This window comes from Macaca thibetana, chromosome 13, assembly GCF_024542745.1.
Source record: "Macaca thibetana thibetana isolate TM-01 chromosome 13, ASM2454274v1, whole genome shotgun sequence".
NCBI lineage: Eukaryota > Metazoa > Chordata > Mammalia > Primates > Cercopithecidae > Macaca > Macaca thibetana.
Window position 1 is genome coordinate 42,760,885 of NC_065590.1, and position 26,782 is coordinate 42,787,666.

General features: G+C 41.8%; 1 long non-coding RNA gene across 1 annotated transcript; it reads right to left on the reverse strand.

Moving 5' to 3' along the window:
* Window positions 1-269: 269 nt before the first annotated feature.
* Window positions 270-26,236, reverse strand: LOC126934228 (uncharacterized). The gene is made up of 3 exons (XR_007718883.1): window positions 26,111-26,236; window positions 24,154-24,297; window positions 270-1,128 (listed from the first exon to the last, which is right to left on the reverse strand). It is a non-coding gene; the product is annotated as an uncharacterized LOC126934228 (long non-coding RNA).
* Window positions 26,237-26,782: the final 546 nt, after the last annotated feature.

Genomic DNA, 26,782 nt, shown 5'->3' on the forward strand with positions numbered 1-26,782 from the left:
CATCATTATTTTCATTTCATGTTGCGATTATTACTAAAAACAGCTTTGTCACATAGAGCAAAGAGGTTTTAAAACTCTGGGTTTTAAAACCCAGATGAGCTCTGGGTGTTAAACACTAGCCCTAGCGCTCTAATCTGTTACCTGCTTTGTTTTTGTGGTTCCCTGACTCTCTCCCTCTCCTTAGCCTGGGCCTTCCCCTCCCCCCTCCCACACCCCCATCACTCCAAACAAGACTTGTTAGAAAGGTAGATCTAATGCACTTAAAATAATTCACCTCTTCTCTCGGTTTCATCGGTCTTTCTCCCACTTTTTCTTATAGAGAGTCAGGTTACAAAATTAGAAGAGTTAAAACTCAGTCCTTCACTCTCTTTTCCTATTTGCCAAGAGTAGAGATGAGCAGAAGCATAACTGGCCAGGACTCACCAATCCACCTATGAGAACCTGAGCCAGGCTGGGGGAGTGGGAGAAAGGATTCAGACAGCACAAACCCTACTTTGACTCTGACCCCAGGCATGCCGCCTCCAGCCAGGAGTATTCCTGGCTTTCTTTTCTGGAAGAGCATCTGAGAAAACATTGTCCTGAGATGTAAAACTGCCCTCCACACTCAGGCCGCCAGCATCACCCATCACTCCAGAGACAATAGAGTTTACATTTCAGTGCATGCCCCATCCCACACCTCCTCCCAACGCTGAAGTTCCAGCTCTGGTTGACCCATTGCTCTTAACTCTGAAGAGCCAACTCAAAGCAACAGGGAAAATATTTCCCACCCAAATTTGGCATAGGAGGATCATCCCGCTTCAGTCCCCTGAAGGATCCTAAGTTACCTAACAGCGATTTATTATGTCATGAAGGGTCACGTTTCCTTCATGTTGGCGATGAGGGGAAAGTTACGGTATTTTTCACTTTTACTTAGCTGAATATAATGAATTCCACTGATGGCCTATTTCTGAAATCCACCAATCAAAGGAAATTGTAAAGTTCACCATAGTAACAGCTCTGTGTCAGTGGCCCACAAGAGAACCACACAGCCTGGGAGGCACCGCAGCTGAGGAGGCACTGGCCAATCGCGGGGCAGAGTGATGTTACCATCTCATAGCAACCAAGGGATCTGCATGGCAACATCAGTTGCTATATAAAAGAAAAATTAGAAACAATATTCTGTTAGGGAGAAATAAAGATATTAACTGTTAAGTCATACTTGAGTCACAGTTGTGAGGACCTATCCCAAAATATCCACCTAAATGTAGCTCAGATGATACCTGCCAGATTCGGGTCCACATATCAGGAACATTCTCCCCCACCAACTGGCACCACCTGAGGAGTGAGAGAGAGGAGTATGTCCAGAGAATAGACCACTTCTGCACAGGAAGGAGAGGGCCCTTTGAATACCACAGAGCATATTTGCGGGGTAAATTACACATAAATCATCACATTTAGTCTTGTGAGGGAGGCAGGGCAAAATTATTATTATCATCATGTTCTCCATCTAGCTCCCATCCCTTCCTCCCCCGGCTTTCCCATCTCAGTTAATAGCTACACAATTCTTCCAACTGCTCAGGCCAAAAACCTCTGAGTTCTCCTATTTTCTTTCTCTCACACCCACATCCACTCCATCAGAAACGCTATTCATTCTTCCTTTAAGCTATCTCCAGAATTCAGCCTTTTCTCACCACCTCCACAGCTACACCCTAGTCCACTCCACCACCTGTCACACAGAGACAATAGCCTCCTAACCCGTTTCCCTGCTTCCCGGGTAGGCCTCCCTATGGTCTATTCTCAACACAGTAACCAGAGTGACCCTCGCAAAACGTAAGTCCTTGGCTCACAACCCTCCAATGACTTCCCATCCTATCTCAATGTGAAAGCCCAATCCTTCCCAGAACTATGTGGCTTCACACACCTTGGCTAGGGAGCTGGCCCATCTCTGTTATTGTCTGCTTCTCTCAACTGCTCTAGCAACACTGGCCCCCTCGCTGGGCTTCTAGCACATCAGGCTCCTTCCTACCACGGGGCCTTTGCACTAGCTACCTCTTGAAGAACGTTCTTCCCCCAGAGACCCTCACTTCATTCAAGTGTTTGCTCAGATGTCACCTTCTCAGTGAATTCTTCTCTGACTTATTTTAAACCTGGACTCTCTATACCCATAGCCCCTCACCCCCATCCCTAGCACCAGTGGGCACCTAGAACAGTGCTGGCATACAGTAAATACTCACTCAATATCTAACGATGAATAAAGGAAGCACTGTTTTACAGATAATTGGGCTCAAGAAGCCGAATTATTTACTCAGGCTCCCAGCCAGGACGCAATAGAGCCCAGACTTGAACCCAGACTTACTCATGCAGTGACTCCCACACTGGGCTCTACCCTCTCTACCTCACTTTGATTTCCTTTTCCAGATCTACTACCATTTCTAAGTGCCAGGAAAGCGTGAATTTTCTGTGAAGGCAAGAGGAATTGCTGGGCTGATGGCGTGGCTGTGCAGACAGCCACAGCAGGAATAGAGAGTGGGGGTGAGCTGGCCCAGACCCTGAGCGGGGCCCCGAGTGGAGCCACCCTTCCAAGGGATGGCTGAGACCATGTCAGCATGACTGCCAATGACACCTCATTGATGATGACCTCTCCCTCCCTTCCAGGCCACTTCTCTTGGGGATAGAGACAACTCTTTTGAACATTCAGCATTCCTACCCCTGTATTTGCTTGGGTCAAAAACAAGGATTTAAATGGGACTTTTAGCCTGCAAAATGTTTTATCCTCATTTTTGCTAGTTTGTTATCAAGGAGTCTCAGAGTTGTATTAAGTGTATATTGCATGACTGATTGGAAAAAAATAGAGAAAATTCAGTCACCAGAGGTTTTTTGGTCTGTACAATAAATAGTTTTTTGTTAACAGAAGCAGCTTAGTATTGTGAGATTATGAAGAATAGCATTTTTCCATTAAGATTATGCTGAACACTGGTAACAGCATGCCTATATTCTCTACCCTGAATCTGGAGGTGGAGGGTAAGGAGTGGAAGAAGAGATGAGGTAGGAGCGGGGAAAGACCACCCAGAAACAGGGCAGGGAGGGGAAAACCAAAGGCAAGAACATTTTCCTTCCATGGCCTATATCGGCAATTAGGAAACACTGGTGTAGACACAGACATTGTCAACAATCCTGCTGTCGAAGAAAAAAAAAATAGTCATGACTCTCTCACCAAGAAACTAGAAACATGAAAGACACAAACCAATAACAATAATGACTACCGCTTTTTGAGCATTTACAATGTAGTAAGCATTTTGCTAAGGGCTGTCATACAGTTTTACATTTAAGCCTCTTAGCAAACCTGGATGGGAGGAATTACCTCCCCATTTTATAGACTATTTACAGAGAAATTGAGTAGCTTACCCAAGGTCATACAACTAGAAAGTGACAGAAATGATCCAGTTGCCTCCATAATTCCTGTATTTGTTTTTTTGTTTGTTTGTTTGTTTTTTCTTATTTCCAGCTTTTATTTTAAGTTCACGGGCACATATGCAGGATGTGCAGGTTTGTTACATAAGTAAATGTGTGCTATGGTGGTTTGTTGCACAGATCATCTAATTACCTAGGTATTAAGCCCAGCATGCATTAGCTATTCTTCCTGATGCTCTCCCTCTTCAATCCCCCTACTCTCCGGCAGGGCCCAGTGTCTGTTGTTCCCCTCCCTGTGTCCATGTGTTCCCATCATTCAAGTCACACTTACAAGTGAGAACATCCAGTATTTGGTTTTCTGTTCCTGCATTAGTTTGCTGAGGATAACAGCTTCCAGTTCCATCCATGTCCCTGCAAAGGACATGATCTCATACCTCTTTATGGCTGCATAGTATTCCATGGTGTATATGTACCACATTTTCTTTATCCAATCTATCATTGATGGGCATTTAGGTTGACTCCATGTCATTGCTATTGTGAGTAGTGCTACCAGAAACATATACATGCATGTATCTTTATACTAGAATAGAATGATTTATATTCTTTTAGGTATGTACCCAGTAATGGAATTTCTGGGTCAAATGGTATTTCTGCCTCTAGGTCTTGAAGGAATCACCACACTGTCTTCCACAATGGTCCCTGTTTTTAATGGTTACATTGCACCTCCTCTCTCTACAATAAGATTAATTAATGTGATATAAAGAAACATGGAATAAATATAAAACCAGGAGGTGATATAAGGAAACAAAAAAAAAAAAAACCTCAGTGAAAGTTCTGATCCTTTCCAAGAATGGAGAGCCCTGTGTGGAGAGCTAGGCACGTGTGTGGAGGCCCTGAGGAACTTGCTTCACAGTTCCACTTCTCGTCCCCAAGGTGACATCATCACCCCCTCTATTTTGCACCACAAAATTAGTTCAATAATGATGGAAAAGGAAATGCTAATGTCCTGCTCACAAAGGTTCATGTTGCCAAAAGTTGTGGAACATATACTATTCTCTAATATTTCCCTGTTGACATAAAACTCACAAGGTGTTTTGTTATACGGAGAACCCCAGGAGAGTTGAAATAGGGGATGGGGGGGACCAAGGCTGTGTGCCCAAAGCAAATGTGTAACAATGAAACAGCCAAAGAACTAAAATAACTAACTCCATTTTTGTTGAAGGGGCCTCTACCCATTCCTGTATGTAGGCTAGGATAATTTTAGAACACTGAGATAATACACAAAAACAGCAATCATGTAGTTTTTTAAACTAGCTCTGGGATTAAAGGAGAAGTATGTAAACAACTATGTTTTGTTAAATATAGCTAACTGTGTTCTATAACTTGTTTATAGAAGCATTGTGATCTGACCAAGAACAAAGAAATTCCCACCCTTCTCAGACCCTCACTGACACGCAGATGTCTGTGATCACTGGTTACCTCTTGATTCTGACCCCCTCCTTTTCCCCTGTGCTTAACTTTAAAAGAGACTAAAATTTGTACTGACTTAGGATGGTGCTTTAGGACACTAGTCTACCCTCTTCTCAATTTGCTGGCCCTCCAGATAAACTTGCTTTTGCTCCCACCAACTCTTGTCTCTTGAGTTTTGGCTTCTGAATGGTGAGCAGCTGTAACCGAATGGAATTAGAGCAATGGAGTGTTCTGCTGAAACTTTTGGCCTCGCAGGGAGGAAAGAGTAGGTTTATATTAAAGCTGCTTTTTTTTTCTCTGCTGCATCGCATTCGTTCCAGTATTTTGCCCTACAAGCAAATATAAACCTCAACAGAAAAAAAAAAAGAAAGACGTCTTTTGGATTCCTGAATTAAAAACAAAAATCCAGCCTAACTTTACCCATGAACATGAAACCAACACACCATAGGACTTGGCATTCTGACACAGTCTGGGACAGTTTCTACCCAGGCTAGACTTTCAGAAAAGCAAATATTTTCCTGTATTCAAATGCATCTCTGTTACCTAATGTCAGGACTAGCCCTCACCTCCTAGTTTCACCTTTGCAATGAAACTTCTGTTCATCACCCCAGCCCTGAACTCCCTTAGCATGAGTTGTTTAGACTGGGCACCTGTGTATTGGCAAATACTGTAGAAGGCAGTATGAGTTAGTGCAAAAGGTTCTGGGACCATAGAGCTGCAAGCTCAAATTCCAGCTTTGAGATTTGTTACTTGTGAGATTTTTGGTAGGTGACTACTCTCTTCTACCTTTAGCTCCATCACCTGTCAGATGAACACAGTTAAACCCATCTTACAGAAGTTTTTTGGCATGGAATAAGTAAGTTATTACATTGGGAAAGAGCCTACTATAGTGCCTGGAACATATCAAGTTCAATTATTATTTTGCTTAATTATTATTTTAAAAGCAAAATACATAAACAAATGAACCAGGAGATGGTCAAAATTGGAATGTAGTATTCTAATTGGATCTCAATCCTTGCTGAACTATCCTAATTAATGACATATGTATGGACTTCTCAGGAGAAAATTGAAGTATAATCAACCCCATCCCCAAAAAGGAGTCATCCTACTCACCAATTTTCGAGATAATTCTTCTATTTTTCCCTCAAAATTGAACATCAGTTTTCTTCTCAACATACTCAAGGATAAACCCCCAGTCTAATGATATTAAATATTACATTTAGGCTCAAGGATGATGGGTTTCCCTTATGATCATGTTCTACTGCATTTCACCAAAGTCGTGGTTAAGGACAGTGTCGTCTTTGTCTCAGCATCTGCAGGTCTTCTGCAGATTAGCCTTTGAGTTCATAAACAAAAAAAACCCTGAATAGTCATGGCGTATATTTCAGGCTATAAATCCCATAAATCCTGTGTAAATGCACTTGCCCAAATCTAGAGTAGGTAGAAATAACCTTTTGACAAGAGGAAATCCGGATTTTAAATGATGTAAAGCAGAGCCTATGTGAGTGCCTCCCATTCTTTTAAACATCTGTGTAAATTATAAACAGTGCCCAACTTACAGGAATTTCCTTTTTTTGGCGGTTAGGATAGTGAAAAAGCCATACGCATTCAGTAGAAATCATACTTCGAGTACACATACAGCCATTCTGTTTTTCATTTTCAGCACAGTATTGAATAAATTTCACAAGATACTCAGCACTATTATAAAACAGGCTTTATGTTAAATGATTTTGCCCAACTATAGGCTAATGTAAGTGTTCTGAGCACCTTTAATGTAGGATAGGCTAAGCTAAGATGTTTAGTAAATTCAGTGCATTAAATGCATTTTTAACTTACTGGGTTTTTTTTTTCAACTGAAATAGACTTATCAGGACATAGCCCCATTGGGGAGCATTTGGTATTTGCCATAACCATTGGGAAGGTTAGATGGATGCCCTCCAGCCATTGGGAATAGAAAGACAAGCATCTTCCCTGGTGCTGATGTGAGTTTATCATTAGGGAATTTGCAACAGCTTTATGAAGCAGTTGTACCTGTTGTCTGATTATTGGGAGAAAATGTAGTTGAGCATAAACTGTAGCAATGGGGGATGGGGAAGGGGCCATGGTAATCTGCAGGCCCAGTTTAGGTGTTTGGCTACTGGGGCGAAGAGCAGGAGCCCTGCGTATTTGCTAGAGGATTCAGTCAGCCCTGAAGGAAAAGAATGAAAAAGAAGTCTGTGGGACTGAAGGGAAGTTGGGGAAGTGGTTGGGAACTTGGATGCCTAGATTCTGCCTGGGTGCTCTGGTTGACTGTTGGTGTGGAAGGATGCTTCCAGATAATACAAAGGATAATGCTGCCCAAATAGCCCCTGAGCTAACTGTGGGGCTGTTGTCCCATGTTCCCCAGAAAGAGGGCTATCAGGAACTAGAAAAGACAACGCCCTCCATTCAGGATGCTAATGAAAGAATCCTTAGGAAGAAAGTTCCCTCTCAGAGCAGCAGATACAGTCTCAGACAGCAGAGCAGGAGTGGCTCCATTCACAACTACAAGAAATCTTCCAAGTAAGCGTCCAAGAAGAAGCGTCCATGCTACCTTTCCTCAGGTAGCATGAATGGAACAGACTATTGCATTAAAGACAGCTTTGCAGCAGTGTTCAGAGGCAATTTTCTTGCTTTTTAAAATATTTCAATTCGTGGCTCAAAGAATAGCACATATTTTATAATTTGTTAGCTTGATTCAAAACATTTGAATAACTCTGTTGATACTTTTCTCTCAAACCCCACAAATGTTAGGGTGGGCTTGCCTGTGAGTCACCCAGGAACCTGTCACAGGACATGGGAAAGAACAGGGTGTGACTGAGATTCTGTTTCCTGGGGATTCATTACCTTTGCATCTATTATTCAATACTTCTGTGTCCTCTCCCAGAGGGTGTGTCCCAGAAAGGCCAGGATTACCAAACAGTGAAACCAAAATTCTCATATTTGGCAAACATTCTCTAATATTGATGTGGATGCCACCAATTAGGCTTATTCAACATATCAACTTGGAGAGCACATTTGATAGCTGACTTGTTTGAGTAACGGGAACATTTTCTCTGCCCCATCTCCCACCCTAATCAATATACACTTCCCTACACCAGGTCTTTTCTATACAGCTTCTGTGTCCTCCCTTCCGGGGAATGATGGAGAGAGAATCTCCATGTTTTCTCCCTAACTACTTGCTGTTGCTCCTCAAGGGAGGAAGGGCTGATCCAGTTGGCCAGAGCTTAACACTGACTAAGCCCCACTCTTATGCATGGTGGATTACACATCTCATAATAGGAGGAACAGGGTCCAGCCTATCTAGTTCAAATTCTTCTTGTCTACCCCTGTGCTTCATTTTTCCATATATTAGCAAAACCAGCAAGGTCCTCTCACAAGGGGAGGCCAACCATTCTCCTCCCTGCCCTGTTCAGCCCTGACCTGGGGAGTGAGATGGACTTTGCCTCTACACAGGTGGCCGGGTTAGTTGGAATCTGTGCTGCAGGCTTAAGCACGTGCCCAAAGACACACCGGACTTTGTGAGTCCTAAAGCAGAGATTTAGGGTCAAAGATGGGAGATCATAGGTCCAAGTCATACTCCCCAGCACAATTTGCCAGAATCCCTGTTTTTTGAGGGTACATTAGACAAGGTGGGCTAAGTAGCTATGATGGAAGACCCACTAACTCAGAGAATACAGAAGGTAGCCTCTGTCATATTTTGGTCTTAGATGACTGGCTTAGGGTTAGCAGACAGCTCTGAGCCACATAGTCCTTTGAGAGCTGGGGCTGACAGTGCCTCTTGCTATCTTCAACATGCATTTCCCAGGGCTGCTCTATTCCAGCCACACAGAAAGCGAAAGAGGACAGTCCAGGGCCAGAGATGACTCTTAAGTAAATAGGCTGAAAGTTGCCCAAATCAATTCCTCCCAAATTCCAAAGGAGCCTGGGAAATGGGAGCACTGATTCTGGCGGACAGCTAGCATTCTCCACCACAGAGGAATCGCTGAGCCTTTTCAGGTTGTAAGTTTAGTCCTGATTCTACAGGAACACACTAAAGTGCTTATTTGTTTGTTTGTTTGTTCATGGTCTGGGTAGTTGACTGGCAATAGTTACAAAAACGTCTCAGCCAAAATCACCTGTTACATACAAATTGGTGCAGAACTCGCAGTCATTAGATTGTTTCAATTATTTAAGCAGATTTAAAAATTCATTCTGGGATAAAAATAAATAAAGTTCTTTTAATAGGACTCATGAAGCCTATCTTGGGGTAGAAGAGGGATGAGCCCCCACCTGTAAGTTTCCTAAATTAATACATCTTTGTCAGTTTTATTGCCCATCCTAAAGCTTATCAGTACCCCTTGAATCAACACTAAGTTTATGACCCCTCCCTGATTACGCTGTGATGCCTTTAGTTAAGAGACACAGCCTGAAGGATATATTAGTTTCATTCATTTAGGTTCTTCAAAACATAATCCTAACTTTCTATATTTCTAACTTCTCAGCTAAGACAACTGAAAAGGGCATATTGTCTTAGTTCTCCCAAACCCCTCTGCCAAAATAATGGGTGAGTTTTTTTAAAGTTAGGTACCTGACATTTTGAAGATTAATTTTTAAAAATCTATTTAACATCTTTTTTCTTTTTTTTTTTTTTTTTTTTTTGAGGAGTCTTGCTCTGTCACCCAGGCTGGAGTGCAGTGGCATGATCTCGGCTCAATGCAAGCTCCACCTCCTGGGTTCATACCATTCTCCTGCCTCAGCCTTCAGAGTAGCTGGGACTACAGGTGCCCGCCACCACGCCCAGCTAATTTTTTGTATTTTTAGTAGAAACGGGGTTTCACCGTGTTAGCCAGGATGGTCTCAATCTCTTGACCTCGTGATCCGCCCATCTCAATCTCCCAAAGTGCTGGGATTACAGGCATGAGCCACCGCTCCTGGCCCTGGCCCATCATTTGTTTTCAAAGCTTATCCACTACGATCAAGTAGGCTTCATCCTTGGGAGGCAAGGTTGGTTCAACATATGCACATCAACAAATGTGATTCATCACATAAATAGAACTAAAGACAAAAACCACATGATTATCTCAATAGATGCAGAAATGCTTTTAATAAAATGCAACATCCCTTCATATTAAAAACTCTCAATAAACTAGGTATGCAAGGAATATCTCAGAATAATAAGAGCCATATAAAACAAACACACAGCCAACATCACACTCAAAGGGCAAAAGGCAGAAGGCTTCCCCCTTGAAAACTGGCACAAGACAAGAATGCCCTCTCTCACCACTTCTATTCAACATAGTATTGGAAGTTCTGGTCAGATCGATCAAAAGAAAGAAATAAAAAGGCATTCAAATAAGAAGACAGGAAGTGAAACTATCCCTGTTTGCAGACGACATGATCCTAGATCTAGAAAACCCCATCCTCTCAACCCAAAAGCTTCTTAAGCTGATAAGCAACTTCAGCAAAGTCTCAGGATACAAAATCAATGTGCAAAAATTGCTAGCATTCCCACATACCAACAACAGTCAAGCCAAGAGCCAAATCACAAACAAACTCTCATTCACAATTGCCACAAAAAGAATAAAATACCTAGGAATACAGCTAACAAGGGAATTGAAAGATCTCTACAAGGAGAATTACAAACCACTGCTCAAAGAAATTAGAGATGACACAAATAAATGGAAAAACATTCCATGCTCATGGATAGGAAGAATCAATATCATTAAAAGGGCCATACTGCCCAAAGCAATTTATAGATTCAATGTTTCCATTGACATTCTTCACAGAACTGTTTTTTAAAACTCTTCTAAACTGTAGAAAAAAACGGTTTTAAAATTCATATAGAGCAAAAAAAAAGAGCCTGAACAGCCAAGGCAATTCTAAGCAAAAAGAACAAAACTGGAGCCATCACACTACCCACTTCAAACTACTACAGGGCTACCGTAACCAAAACAGCATGGTACTGGCAGAAGAACAGACACATAGACTAACAGAATGGAATACAGAACCCAGAAATATGACCATACAACTACAACTATCTGATTTTCAATAAACTTGACCCCAAAAAAAAGCAACGGGGGAAGGATTCCCCATTCAATAAACGCTTCTGGGATAACAGGCTAGCCATATGCAGAAAATTGAAACTGGACCCCTTCCTTACATCACATACAAAAATTAACTCAAGATGGATTAAAGACTTAAATGTAAAACCTAAAACTATAAGAACACTGGAAGACAACCTAGGCAGTACCATTCAGGACATAGGTATGAGCAAAGATTTCATGATGAAGGTGCCAAAAGCAATTGCAACAAAAGCAAAAATTGACAAATGGGATCTAATTAAACCACCGAGCTTCTGCACAGCAAAAGAAACTATCAACAGAGTAAACAGACAGCCTACAGAATGGGAGAACATTTTTGCAAACTATGCATCTGACAAAGGTCTAATATCCAGCATCTATAAGGAACTTAAACAAATTTACAAGAAAAAAATAACCTCATTAAAAAGTGGGCAAAGGGCGTGAACAAACCCTTCTCAAAAAGACATACATGCAGCCAACAAGCATATTTTTAAAAGCTCAACATCACTGATCATTAGAGAAATGCAAATCAAAATCACAATGAGATACCACCTCGCACCAGTTAGAATTGCTATTACTAAAAAGTCAAAAGATAACAGATACTGGTGAGGTTGTGGAGAATAAGGAACTAAGGACAGAAATACCATTTGACCCAGCAATCCCATTACTGAGTATATACTCAAAGGTATATTAAATTGTTCTATTGTCTATTATATATTATAAAGACACATGCACACATATGTTCACTGCAGCACTATTCACAATAGCAAAGATATGAAATCAACCTAAATGCCCATCAATGATAGACTGGATAAAGAAAATGTGGTACATATACACCATGGAATACTATGCAGCCATAAAAAAGAATGAGATTATATCCTTGGCAGGGACATGGATGGAACTGGTGGCTATTATCTTTAGCAAACTAACACAGGAACAGAAAACTAGTAATACCATATGTTCTCACTTATAATTGGGAGCTAAATGATGAGAATAGATAGACACATACAGGAGAATAACACACACTGGGACCTATTGGAGGGTAGGGGGTAGGAGGAGGGAGAGGATCAGGAAAAATAACTAATGGATACTAGGCTTAATACCTGGGTGATGAAATAACCTGTACAACCAACCCCCATGACACAAGTTTACCTATGTAACAAACCTGCACATCTTGCACATGTACCCCTGAACTTAAAAGTTTTTTTAAAAATTTTTTTTTTATTAAATAGTAATTGAACACATCACCCTTTAAGTTACTTATGATTTCTTATATAAGCCTCTATGTAGTAAATTCCTTCTAAAATTTTAAGTTGCAAAATTTTATAACTTCAAGTGAAGGTAATGAATCTATTATTTTTTCTTAACAAGAACCATACAAACTACTCACACCCCTCATTATCTTGATTTCTAAGATTGGCACTAAACTTAATGATCAACTGTAATAGCTAGTTCAATTCTGGTGCCTGAAATCTGTGTCCCAATTTGCTTTACATTTTAATGAATTTTTACTTTGGAATAATTTTAAATTTATAGAAAAATTATAAAATAATTTGTACAGATAGTTCCTGTAAACCCTTCACTCAGTTTCTCTTAATATTAACATCTTACTTAACCTTGGTACATTTGTAAAAACTAAGAAATTAACACCGGTGCATTTCTAATAACTGAACCACAGACTTTGGATATCACTAGTTTTTCCGCTAATGTCCTTTTTCTGTTCCAGGAGACCTAACTGCATTTAGCCCAGTTTATTTTAATTGAAATACAGCATCCTGGTTGAAAATCATTCCTAAGAAATTTAATGACTAGAAACTGGAAAAACATTTATTTAAGATTCACAAAAGATTTTCTCTCTCAAACAAAAAAGAATTATCTACATTTTAATTTTTAAGCTATCATTTAATTTAAATATAGTTTGCTCAATGATAAGGAAATCAGATTTTTGTACTTGAAAATTTAGAGAACTTATTAGATGTGGTTCATCAGGAAGGTTTAAGAAGCACATATCTACCATGGAATAACTTTCTAAAAGAGAAAGATCCCTCTTAAGAGTTGTGGCTTTCCTGTACCCCAATCCCAGTGATAGCCATAGAGATTCCTGTTGGCTCATAGCCAAAATTTAAATACTATCTTGGCCATGCACACCCCAAAAAAAAAAAAAAAAAAAAAAAAAAAAAAAAAAAAAAACCCAGAACAATACAGTCCTTAGAAACAGAGCATTTAGATACTTCTTTTGGAAAGAGCACTAGAATAGAGCTTCTAAGTCTTCTAATTGCTGTTGCTGACGTAGTCTGCTGTAAAATTACAATAGTGAATAGGCAAGGACCGGAAGATTCCAAATTGTCAAACAATTTGGAGAGGTACTATAAATTATCTCTCTTAAAAAAGCATGGCTGTCAGAGCCTGGGATCCTGAATCAGAAGACATCTCTGACTGGATAACGCTGATTATAAAAATTGCTGAAAAGTTATAAATAAAATGTTAAATAATACAGTACACTTAATTCTCCAGGTGTTGATTCCATTCTCAAGTAAAAATCTACATAAATCAAGTAACAGCACACAACTCTCCTGGGGGTAAAAATCTCTAGAAACATTGTTCACTCACATGTGCTTATGTCCTTTTACTCTATAGTCTCAATGACATTATTTCTTAATTTGTTATTTCTTTTCTCCAATCCACATCAGTAGCCCTTTCTTATGAATAATTCAGCATCTGTCTGAGCTTGGTTTGCAATATTATCTTACATGATGTTATTTAGGAAGAGGGAGAACAACGCAAAGTATTTTTGAAAGGCTAGTAATGCTTAAATACAGGGAAATAATTTTTCTTTCGATCTTTCATGTTTGCAAAGTGGTTCTGCCACATCCATTGCCTCTGAACTTTCACTGAACTTTTGCTTCCAGAAAGTCTGGTTTCATAGACTCCAGCCTGTTGTAAAATTTGATATAGCTGAAACTTGATAAGAGGGTCCATTGCAATCACATGCACCTACAAAGCTATCTACCACACCTGTAATTCCTGATGAGCTTGCGTCTATTTGTATGTTCAAACAGGCTTCAAAGGAAGCAAGTCAGATCATCTGTACACACAATGGGGGCAAGGAGAACCAAGTTTGTTTTTATTTTTTTCAAACACAATTTTGAGATAACATTGTTAAAATTTCCAGGGCAATTTAGGACTCAGAGCCAGGTGTTCGCATTTGAGATCTGCAGTTGAAACCTTGCTGGCTTCCCACGATACATCCAACAGTATTCCCTTGGAGCTGTTGGGAAGCTCGCCACAATTGTAATGGACATCCAATCTTCCAGTTTCTAAACAGAGTTAAGGAAGACAAACTTTGAAAACAGAATTAAGTCCACGTTGGAGGATTTACACTTTCAACTCTCTTGACTGCCAATGACTAAGAGTATAACTTTTCTAAATTATGAAAACCTACAGGAATCCAGGTCAAATGTTGACTTAGGGCTCTTCTCACATTTTGTTTCCTCGGCTTGGAATGCTGTTCCCTCCCCAGACACTCCACTCTTAACTTACAATATAATTTTAATTCACCCTTAGGGTCTCAGCTTCACTGACACCTCAGAAGAGGCTGGGCACCCCAGTATATGCTTTTCCAGTGCATTCCATCTCGACTTCGTAGCACTATCCTTTTTTTTTCCTCTAGTGGTTGATTGATGTCTGCTTCCCCCAATAAACATAAGAAAGCTATAGGAGAGCAGAACTGTATTTTTCTTACACTGGCTAGCTAGGCTCAAGGTGGCGGTCCAATAAAGATGTAAATGGATAAATCAATGCATGAGTGAGTGAAAATAGTAATAGCTAGCTAACATTTACATGTTTGTTTACTACATGCCTAGCTAACATTTACATGTTTGTTTACTACATGCCAGGCTCTGTGTGGAGTGTTTTACCTGTGAGAATGAATGAATGACCATCAAAAATGAACAATAAGAACATTAGAAGTATCTGAATGAATAGTGGATGTAATCTTACACAAGTTATTCATGAAGCCTTTTTGTTTACATAAAATTTAGGGGAACGTTTCAAGTTCAGTGTTTCATGATTTACCTAACCTCAATTGCAGACGAGGGAGAAACTCAAGCTTTATAGGTAAACTGCCAAGAGCAAAGCTTGGAAAAGGTCAACAGGTAAAATAGTAGTAATGTGCTCCTATCTAAAGCTGAAACAATAACCAGGGGAAAGAGAAGATGGGGAGCTAGGAAGCCCAAGGTAAATGTACATTTTTATTCAGATTCTCGAAGAGGTGTATGACCCAAAAAGGGCTAAAAACGAATGCTATCTATACTATTTTGTAAACTGCATTTTTTAGTCAGTACATATTGTCATCTTATCATGTTATTGAATATTTCTCTACAACATCTTTTCAAGTAGCTAGAATTTTATTGTATGCATGTGCCATTATTTATTTAACTATTCTCCTAAAGTTGAACATTTAGTTTACTTCCCATTTTTGCCAGTATCAACTTGTAACTAAATCTTTGCATACATCCTTAATTATTTGCTTTAATATAGTAAAGGGGTTAAATTATAGGGACCAGGCTGGGCGTGGTGGCTCATGCCTGTAATCCCAACACTTTCAGAGGCTGAGGCGGGTGGATCACGATATCAGGAATTTGAGACCAGCCTGGCCAACATGGTGAAACCCTGCCTCTACTAAAAATACAAAAATTAGCTGGGTGTGGTGGTGGGCACCTGTAATCCCAGCTACTCAGGAGGCGAAGGCAGGAGAATTGCTTGAACTCAGGAGGCGGAGGTTGAAGTGAGCCGAGATGATGCCATTGCACTCAAGCCTGGGTGACAGAGCAAGACTCCATCTTGAGAAAAAAAAATTATAGGGCCCAATATTTGCACTTGTATGTGGGAAAAACATGGCTTCACATAGGATATTTCATCCAGGTTTGAAATCATAACCTTCCTTTAAATCAAAGAGCACAAAGCTAACAACTTCAAAAAATTAACATTTAACAGCATTTGTATTTATTTACATTGAGTTGCTTTACCATATCTTCAGCTTGCTTCAATCAAAACAGCAAAATGTTAGTAATGCTAAATTGAAAGAAATTCTGGAGGTGCCATCTGGAAATGGCAGCACCTTTGTTCTAAGAAGCATTTTTGACTCAAAATTTAAGATACTTGTAGTGGTATTTTTTTCTGATTCTGGGGAGTTTTAAAATATATTCAATTGAGTGATAATCTTAGAAAACAATCATGGACCTCTTCACTATGTTTCCAAGAAAGATCTCAAGTTTTTGAGATTCGCACAAATCTTAAAAGGTCATATCTGAGTACTTTTGTTTCTTATCTCCTAAAAGGCAAACCAGGCCATTTGTTGTCTTCCCTGGTAACAAGAGGAAAGAGCTTCTAAAATTAGTGTGAAGCCAGACCTACTGTGAATTAATAATGAATAGAATCACTGATTCCATAAATAACAGGATTCAGGGTCAAGAAGGTCAGCTTGGCTGCACTCCTAGAGGAGTAAAAGCGCCTTGAAAGTTAATGCTAGAAATAAAAGGTAGGGAGCCACGACGTTTCTAAAGGAAACCTAAAGAAAATCTTGCTGTGTAGGATGACTTTCAGTAGTGGCCATTCTTAAAGCCAACTGCATCTCAGATAACCACAGTCAAGAAACTAAAGCTAATGAACCTCATCCAACAACTTGGTTTAGGATTATTGTTTGTGATAGCGTACTTTCTGTAATGTTAGTCATCACCATGAAAAGCTGTTTTTAAAAAGTGATCCCAGGCCGGGCAGTGTGGCTCCCGCCTGTAATCCTAGCACTTTGGGAGGCTGAGGCAGGCAGACCACCAGGTCAGAAGATCGAGACCATCCTGGCTAACACAGTGAAACCCTGTCTCTACTAAAAATACAAAAAATTAGCAGGGTGTGGTGGCATGTGCCTGTAGCCCCAGCTACTTGGTAGGCTGAGGCAGGAGAATTACTTGAACCCAAGACGCAGAGGTTTCAGTGAGCCGAGATGGTGCCACTGCACTCCAGCCTGGGTGACAGAACGAGAATCCATCTCAAAAAAAAAAAAAAGTGATCCCACTCTCAGAAAACACGAATAGATCCCTGGCCTATATAACCCTCCCAACTGGCTTTGATCTTTCAAACCTACATGTTGTCAGGTGAATTTTTTTTTTTTTTTTTTTTGAGACAGAGTCTTGCTCTGTCACCCAGGCTGGAGCACAGTGCCACAATCTTGGCTCACTGCAACCTCCACCTCTCGGGTTCAAGTGATTCTCCTGCCTCAGCCTCCTGAGTAGCTGGGATTACAGGTGCCCACCACCAGGCCCGGCTAACTTTTGTATTTTTTGTGGAGATGGGGTCTCACCATGTTGGCCAGGTTGGTCCAGAACTCCTGACCTCCGGTGATCCACCTGCCTTGGCCTCCCAAAGTGCTGGGATTACAGGCCTGAGCCACCACTCAATTTTTTTTTTTTTTTAGACAGGGTCTTGGTCTGTCGCCCAGGCTGGAGTGCAGTGGCGCAATCTCGGCTCACTGCAACCTCCGCCTCCCGGGTTCAAGCGATTCTCCTGCCTCAGGCTCCTGAGTAGCTGGGATTACAAGCGCGCCACCATGCCCGGCTAACTTGTATTTTTAGTAGAGACAGGGTCTCACCATGTTGGCCAGGCTGGTCTCAAACTCCTGACCTCAGGTGATCCACCCACCTTGGCCTCCCAAAGTGCTGGGATTACAGGCCTGAGCCACTGGCCTGGCCATCAGGTGAATTAATTTAAGAGAGAAGACAAAACCCTTAAGGCTGCATTTGGATCCCCTATAGAGCTCTGATAGTCAAGGAATCTTGAAAGAAGCCCAACAGCCAAGAACTTGTCTCAAACTGTATTCCGTTTTCTTATTTCTGATGAAACTTGGTTTCCAGAGATGAATAATAATCTCATTTTTTTGTACATTCAGGTGTTCAATTGCTGTTGTTCTTCTAAAATGGTAGTTTTCTTCCCTTTAATCTGCCATTTCATGTCACTTTGTGATATCAAACAAGGATATCACATTTTGAACAACACTTAGCACACGCCAAATACTTTATGAAATGGGCATGACTCAAACTTGACAAAGTGAAGCATAAAGACCCACGCTGCCCTTTTCCTAGAAAGCTGATGAATCCTTCACCAATTCTTTTCAGTAGTTTCGCTCCTGGCCCACAGGGCTGCTCATTCTTCTCAGCACACACTATTTACGTGTCTTTCACTATGGTACAGATTCTTCGAAGACCTTCCCTTTGTATCTCTGAGATAGCTAAGTATTTGAAATATCCACTCCACTTAATTAATGCAACCCAAATAGTAGAGATTAAACATCCCAGGCTTCCAGGCAAATGGAGGCTCTTTCCTCTGGTAGGTCACAGACACACACACACACGTACAAATAGAAGCAAATGTACACACACGTAAAAATACCCATCGAATCCATTGACTCCAGAACTGCTCACAACAGAATCCTGGGAAGCTGCCTTGTTACTAAAAGATCCCAAAATAAAATTGAAAGTAAATGGATTCAATGGAATAAGGTAAAATTTCACCTTTGGAGAGCTGGCTGTAGACAGGATAAACTTAATACTGAATTTGGTCACAGCACGCAGTTTTTTCATGGGTTGGCACAGAGAACCAAGGAAGAGCAGACCTGGGAATCACAGGAATGCTCTGTCTCAGGCTCATGGATGCACAGGCTGAGAGCCCCAAACACAGGAACTTTCTATTGCCACTATCACGGTCCCACTGTGGGAAGACCCACTGTTAATTCAGATTACATGTTTGAAATCAAAATTTAAAAGCATGCTCCTCTAAGCTAATAGTATAGAACTGTACATGACCTTGGCCTACTCTAACCCAGTGAAACATTACGAGCTTAGTAGAGCAGAAAGAGGTCATTTTCAAAACTGGTTGAATTATAACAGGATTTCCTGAAGGCCAAGAGGAAACCATGCTGTTTCACTGCAAGCAAAGCAGAGTGGGCCAGGATAATAAAGTACTCAGGAGTGAATCCTGGCACACAGAGAAATTAAAGAAACATGTAGCCGGGAGCTGTGGTTCACGCCTGTAATCCCAGCACTTTGGGAGGCCGAGGTGCGCGGATCACCTGAGGTCGGGAGTTCGAGACCAGCCTGACAAACATGGAGAAACCCTGTCTCTACTAAAAATACAAAATTAGCCAGGCGTGGTGTTGCATGCCTGTAATCCCAGCTACTTGGGAGGCTGAGGCAGGAGAATCGTTTGAACCTGGGAGGGGGAGGTTGCAGTGAGCTGAGATCGCGCCATTGCACTCCAGCCTGGGCAACAAGAGCAAAACTCTGTCTCAAAAAAAAAAAAAAGAAACATGTAGGTGGGGATAAGAGTATTCTTAGGGGTTGGGTGGAGTCATACAGAGGTGCAAAAATAAAGGAAATATATAGAATAGTGCATCCACAGGTCAGGAATACCATGCCTCCACTTGCCCCAGGGTTCTGCACAATGCACACACTCAATAAGTGTTAATTGACTGAATTAATAGGCTTCATAGTTCCAACATGCAGTCCAGTGCCTAATTAGCTAGTCCAGGCAAGCCCTCTTAATATTATATTTGGAGAATGAGAGACATGAACTGGTTGAGTGACCTCCTCAGGTCACCCTCTTTGTTAGAGGCATAATCAAGACAGGAGTCCAGAGGCACAAGCAACCACCAGCCACCAACGAACTGGCCCACCACTGACGAGGTCAGGAGCTGAGGAGGCAGGAACGCTAAGACAAATGGAATCTGAAGTCTAAATTCAGAGAATTTTCAGTTCCCTCAAATCACAAATGAGAACATTTAAAATGAACTCATCAAACTCTCCTATGGGCTGGCTCGAGAAATAGGAGCCTCCAAGTTCCAGTGAGAAGCTGTGTAGGAAGAACTCTAAGACGGCACAAGGAAGACTCCTCTCACCACTTTGGTGAAGTTTCATAGAGAGGGCATGAGCTCCGGAAGCAGGCAGTCCCGGCTTTGAGTCTAGCTCTATTACTCACCAGCCATGACCTGAAGCAACTTAACCTCTTCAAGACTCAGTTTCTTCGACTCTTAAATGAAAATGATAATGATTGTCTCATAGAGTTGATGTGCAAAGTAAAGATGTGATATGAGCCCCTAACATGATGAGTGGTCCAAAATGGGCACTCAGGTACAAACCCACAAACAAAATGCTAGTTATGACAATGATTCCACTAGGAACAGCAGAGCATCAGCCAGAGGTCGTGTAAAGTTTCCACTGACTTGATGAAAGGAAATCTAAAGTAATGAATAAACACATGAACAGGTCACTCAAACTGCAGATTACAAGGATAGTTTTTTTCAGTGTGAGAAAAATGCTGTTTGGTAGCTCACAAGCAGATTTCACGCTGGAGCAGTGCCCTCGACACAGAGCAGGCTGGGCTTTTTAAATTGTCTGCTCTCTTTCTCTCTCTCTCTCTCTCTCAGCTTCTGATACATGATGTTCAGCAAATACACCACATACTGGAGAATGATATATCATATACCCTGCAGACTGCATTTTACGACAGACTCCCAAGATTGAGGGCAGATGTACTATGCACTTGAATATGCCCAAAGTTTTAAGAGTTAAGTTACTTAAAGCTACATCCTTTGGCATCATTTGCAACAGAGCTGGTTACCAAAAATGCATTTGGGGCTTCTCATTTTCCAACTAAAAACTACATTAAACCAGCACAGTGCATTGGAATTTTATATGAGATTACAATAGCTGACAACGTCCATATCTCTATATCAAAGAGAAACCATCCCTTTTTCACAAGGAACTGATTTCAGAGGGAGTTGTACTTCTGAATGAGAGACACTCCAGCGATCTGGACCTAGAATCTCTGAGACTGTAGATGTTGAATAATATTAGTGTTATAAGAACCTCAGTTATTGTTGCTGTTATTGTTGTTGTTGTTATTATTATTATTATTATTGAGATGGAGTCTCACTCTGTCGCCCAGGCTGGAGTGCAGTGGTACAACCTCAGCTCACTTCCACCTCCACCTCCCAGGGTCAAGCAATTCTCTTGCCTCAGCCTCCCAAGGAGCTGGGATTACAGGCGCACGCCAAGATGTCCAGCTAATTTTTGTGTGCTTTTGTAAAGATGGGGTTTTGCCATGTTGGCGAGGCTGGACTTGAACTCCTGGCCTCAAGCAGTCTGCCCACCTTGGCCTCCCAAAGGGCTGGGATTCTAGGTGTGAGCCACCTTGCCCGGTCTGACCTACACTTTTCTAAGTCCATTTCTCACTTTTCAGGTCACATCTGAGGTGTGTGTTAGTAGCATCTGACACAGTGATGACTCCCTTTCCTCTGAAACAGTTTCTTTAATTGGCTTCCAGCACAAACCCTTTCTTCATTTTCCTCCTTTTCACTGGGCATTCCTTCTTAGAATCCTTCCCTGGCCCGGCCTTTTCTCTCCAACCTCATAATCTTGGAGGGCCCCAGAGCTCAGCCCTCAGACCCCTTCTCTTCCTTATTCACCCTCTTGGTGATCTCACCCGGTTTCATAGCATTAAATATCACCAGAAGCTGCCAAATGTGCACCTCCAGCTCAGACTTCTATCCTGAACTCCAGACTTCTTCTTTGTTTTTTGTTTGTTTGTTTGTTTGTTTTTTGAGATCTCACACTGTCGCCCGGGCTGGAGTGCAGTGCCACAATCTCAGCTTACCGCAACCTCCGCCTCCCAGGTTCAAGTGATTCTCTTGCCTCAGCCTCCCAAATAGCTGGAATTACAGGCGACTGCCACCACGCCCAGCTAATTTTTGTATTTTTAGTAGAGACGGGGTTTCGCCATGTTGGCCAGGCTGGTCTTGAACTCCTGGCCTCAAGTGTTCCGCCCGCCTCGGCCTCCCAAAATGCTGGGATTACAAGTGTGAGCCACCACGCCCGTCCGAACTCCAGACCTTTATCGAGCTGCCTGCTTCATGTATCAAAGTTAACAAGTCCAAACTTGGACTTTTGTTCTTCCCTTTGAAGCCAGCTCCACTCCCAGTCTGCACTCCTTCAGTCGATGGTGACTCTATTCAAAACCTTTCGAGTCTTTCTGGACTCCTCTTACTTTTTTTTCTTTTCTCACATCCAAATCTTGTTGGCTTCCTCTTCAAAATATATCCTGCATCCAACCACTTCTCACTACCTCTACTGCTGCCACTGTGTTCCAATCCATTGTCATCTCTCTTGGATTATCACATTCACTTCCTCATGACAGTCTCACTGTCGCCCAGGCTAGAGTGCAGTGGAGCAATATCGGCTCACTGCAACCTCAGTGATCTTCTGATAGCCTTGTAGTATAAAGCAATTCTCTCTCTTGACCCATCATAGCTGTCCAGGTACCATTTAAAGAATAACAACAACAAAAGGTGACCATTTAGACAATTTAAGAATTACTTCCAAAAAGCAAACACATGGAGAAAAAAGCAAAACAAAATATAGGCTAGTGAGCACAATTAATTCCTACAGCCAGTTACAAATCCTTGCAACTTTCTCATTCCTTTAGGTTCATAGAAGTCAGAAGACTTCAGGTTGAGGAAAGCCAGGAATATAAAAGCCAAGGTCGGCTTTTAATTTACCTTCAACATGATCAAAACTAAACTTTTGCCCGGGAGTTTTCTCAGTAACAAAGGTGAGCAATTCCACCTTCAAAGGCATTTTTGGGTCTACTCAACAGCTTTGATTGCACTATTCCCTGTTTTCCTCAGAATTAGGTTTCACATTTGTAAATGTTAATAAACTAGTCCTACTTTCCCAGGTTTCATGCTCAATCCTGAATGTCCTTAGGGGGCACTGTGAAGTTTATAAAGGCTCTGCTTCTTTTGCCTTCCTTTAAAGGATGGTGTTCCACTAAGATTCACCTTTCCATCTTCCACTCTCTTATCTTAATGTACATACTTTCCCTGGGTGATCTTTTCCACTTCTTCCCATATGCTCATGACTCTCAACCCTCTACCTATCTCTAGCTTGGGTCTCTCTCTTGAGCTTCAGATCCATATATCCCTGGATGTCCCATTCTCAAACACATTGTGCACATACAGAGTTCTTTTTCTCTGCCAAATGTACACCTCTTCCTCCTTTTCATTTTCCTCACTGGTGCCAAGATCCATCTAATCACTCATACCAGAAACGAGAGCATGGTGCTATAAGATCACAGAGGAGAAACCAAGGATAGTAGCAATTTGCTGCAGGGTAGGAATGCAGGGAGGCATTCCAAGTGACATAATGTAACTATAGAGATGCCAAAATAAGAAAAGCATGGTATGTGTGCTGTTAGGATAGAACAGGATAGGCCGAAGTAACAAATAAAACCCCATAATCTCAGTGGCTTTTTTCTCATTAAAAAAAAAAAAAAAAATCTTATGCCAATTGGTCAGTGTTCCTGCAACAGAAATTCAGGACCCAGCCTGCTTCCATTTTACAACCCACTGAGTTAGAGTTTTGCACATCCTAGCATATGGACAAAAAAGAATAAGCATGAAGAACTCAGACTCCCTCTTAGTTTTCCTGAACCAGAATGCCATATCCTGCCACTTACTTTTTTGTTGTCAAAAATTTGGTCAGGGTCCCAACCTAGCTGCAAAAAGAAACTGGGAAATGTCTTCTCATCTGCCTAGGAAGGTGAAATGAGGTAGTGAACACGTAGCATTTTCCCCACTACAACATGGTTAGGAAACTGTAAGAAGACTGGCATACCTGAAAACCAATGGGAATTATGGGTTGGGTTGGGGGTGTAATATGTATTGTGGAGAGAGGGTAGGTAGACCGTGCTAGGAAACACAAGAACGTAGGTACCATGGCCAATGTAACTAGAAGGACTGGGTGGAGTCAAGAGCCTGAGTGTCATGCTGAGAATAGCATGCCAGTTCAATGGGAGTTTAAAGATAGGAAGAGAGCAAAGACAGGGAGAGGTGGTCAGTGGAGAATCCTAGAGCTCAAACTTCTCAACCTGAGAGCCCCAAGTAAAGAACCAGCTCCTGCTCCAGGACCAGACTGAGGTTCCAATTGCTTTAAGAATCCATGGAGTGCAGACAAGGATCTGAGACTCTGACCTAAAAACAAACTGAAAAGTTCTGTGTTCATTACCTCTGGACATTGTGTGATCCTTCCTCTAATGGCTTGGTTCCCACCACCTCCCCACTGGCTCTCCCCTCTCAGCTGCATTCCATCTCCCTCCGCAGGCTCACCTCCCTTTTCTCTCCGGGTTCAGCCTTTCATCTTGATTTTGGTGGGTGCGGGTTCTTGGCCCCTTCTCATGGGGTGCTGCCTCCAGTAGTACGTGCCCCAGCTGATTTGCATTCTGGTTTACACTCAGCCATCTTCAACAAGGCCTATCCAATCAAAATAATAACATTAATAACTAGCATATACTAAATGGTTACCATATGCCAGGCGCTATTCAAACTTGTTTTATAAAGTCATGTGATGTATAACAATATTTCAGTCAATATACTATTGTGGTCCCATAAGAGTATAATACTGCATTTTTACTATGTACTTTTTCTGTTTACATATGTTTAGATATATAAATACTTACCAGTGTGCTACATTTGCCTTCACTATTCAATACCGTAACAAGGTGCACTGAGTTTGTAGCCTAGCAGGAATAGGCTATGCCATATATCCTAGGTGTGTAGAAGGCTACACCATCTGAGTCTGTGTAAGTACATACTATGATGTTCACACAACCGCATGATCGCCCAATGACACATTTCTCAGATCTCGTTAAGCAATGCATGACTGTCACATGACTGTATATAATTATTTATTCTCAGAAAAAACCCGTGAGTTAGGTGGTACTGTTATCGCTATTATGCAGATAAAGAAATAGATGCAAAAAAGGCTAACTCACCACATTCATGGCGCTTATAAGTGGTCAAGCTAGAATCTGAATCCAGGATGTCTGGCTTTTAACCAGACATAAGTTAAAAGTGCTATCGGTGCTACTAAGTAAACGATGAAGGCGAGGAAAGATAGAGACAACATGGCTTCATGATCTTGAAAGAAAAAAAAAAAATGTAAGTAGCAGTTGTAATCACTAAGAAGGGAGAAGAAACAGTCTCCACTGCAGAGAATTGCAAAGGAGGAGGCACCACCAGAGGATAAAAAGCCTCCAATGGTTAACACAAGGGATACTTGCTTCTTTTTTTTGCGATGGAGTCTCGCCCAGGCTGTAGTGCAGTGGCGCGGTCTCGGCTCACAGAAAGCTCCGCCTCCCGGGTTCACGCCATTCTCCGGCCTCAGCCTCCCGAGTAGCTGGGACTACAGGCGCCCGCCACCACGCCCGGCTAATTTTTTGTATTTTTAGTAGAGACGGGGTTTCACCGTGTTAGCCAGGATGGTCTCAACCTCCTGAGCTCGTGATCCGCCCGTCTTGGCCTCCCAAAGTGCTGGGATTACAGGCGTGAGCCACCGCGCCCGGCAGGATATTTGTTTCTTAAAAGGGGGACAAACTCCTGGAAGAGGATAGATACGCCTGATTTTTTTCTCAGTGGAATTTCACTTGCCCTGGCAGGTGGGTGGCAGGGAGATCTGAGGCCCCTCGAATTACAGCTCCTGGGCCCTGCCTCATAAAAGTCCATTCGTCTCGGCAAAGCCCCTCCCACAGACGCACAATGTGGCCGTCTTGAGCTGACTGAGGCTGGACGTGCAGTCAGCCGAGCACACAAAATGGGAACTGTTTGCCTCCGTGCAGCTGGCGCGCGTTTTCCGCTAGTCGCAGCTGCTTGGAGCCCAGCGCGCTGGCGGGGCCACGCCCCCGATGAATATTCATGCCCAGTTTGGGCTCAGAGCCCGGGATTTCAAAGCCCCTGAAGGGATTTGAAGGGGCAAAGGAGCTTCCTGATAGGGAGTTAGAAGGAAGGAGGGAGCGGGCTTTGTCCAGGCTCGCTTTTGAGGACTACAAAGGGGAAGGGTCACATGGAAAGTCAAATCCCGGGTTGCTAATCTAGGCTAGGTCAAGTTTGCAATGAGAGCTAGCTCCTTCCTCCTTGTAATTTGTTGAGTCTTTCAATGTCCTTCCACACAGACAACGTGCAGTTACTGGTGTTTCGCAGACAGGCTCTCTTTCTAGCACTGGGGAGCATGAAAACAACAGAGAGTAGGCTTTTAGCTGGTTTTAAGCGCTTGCTTCATAACTCTTACCCAGTTAAATGTCTGCGATGACAACGCTCCTTTCTCTCACATGCTTCTGTGCATGGATTTTAATTTGCACACATTCTTTACCTAATCTATGATTTTTAGATATGTCAGTCTGTCATGGGCTAGAAACTTTAAAAAAACACTTTTAAAATACATATACTCTTAGGTCTAGTTGAGACACTAGTAAGTATTAACCATATTTATTAGTACTCACGTTTGGCTATTATTTATATTAGTGGAGAGATTTCCCAGCATAGATCATCTGAAAGAGTAGATAGTTCCCAAATGCATTTCATTGACTTATAATACTAGGTGGGCTTTTGGGTAAGTGGATTCACTGTCTTTTGTTGTTGTTGGGGCCATAAAAGTGTTTACTTTAGAATCCACTTAACAGAAATTACTGGAACTTTATTGAGTGCCTCTATTCCATTAACCCCTCCATTAAGAGAGAGACTCTGCTTTTTACCTACCAATTGGAAATGGAAGAAATAACGTTGGGAAGAAACCAAAGAATAAACAGGAATATATTGTGAAAGCATTTAGCTACCTTAAATGAAGGCAAACCCCTCCCCAACTCCACTTCCATACCAGAGAACTGAACAAACATGCAGATATGAGGGTAGAACCACTGCGAGCAGCCCATGGGATCTTATGGGAAATAGGACAGGGATCAGA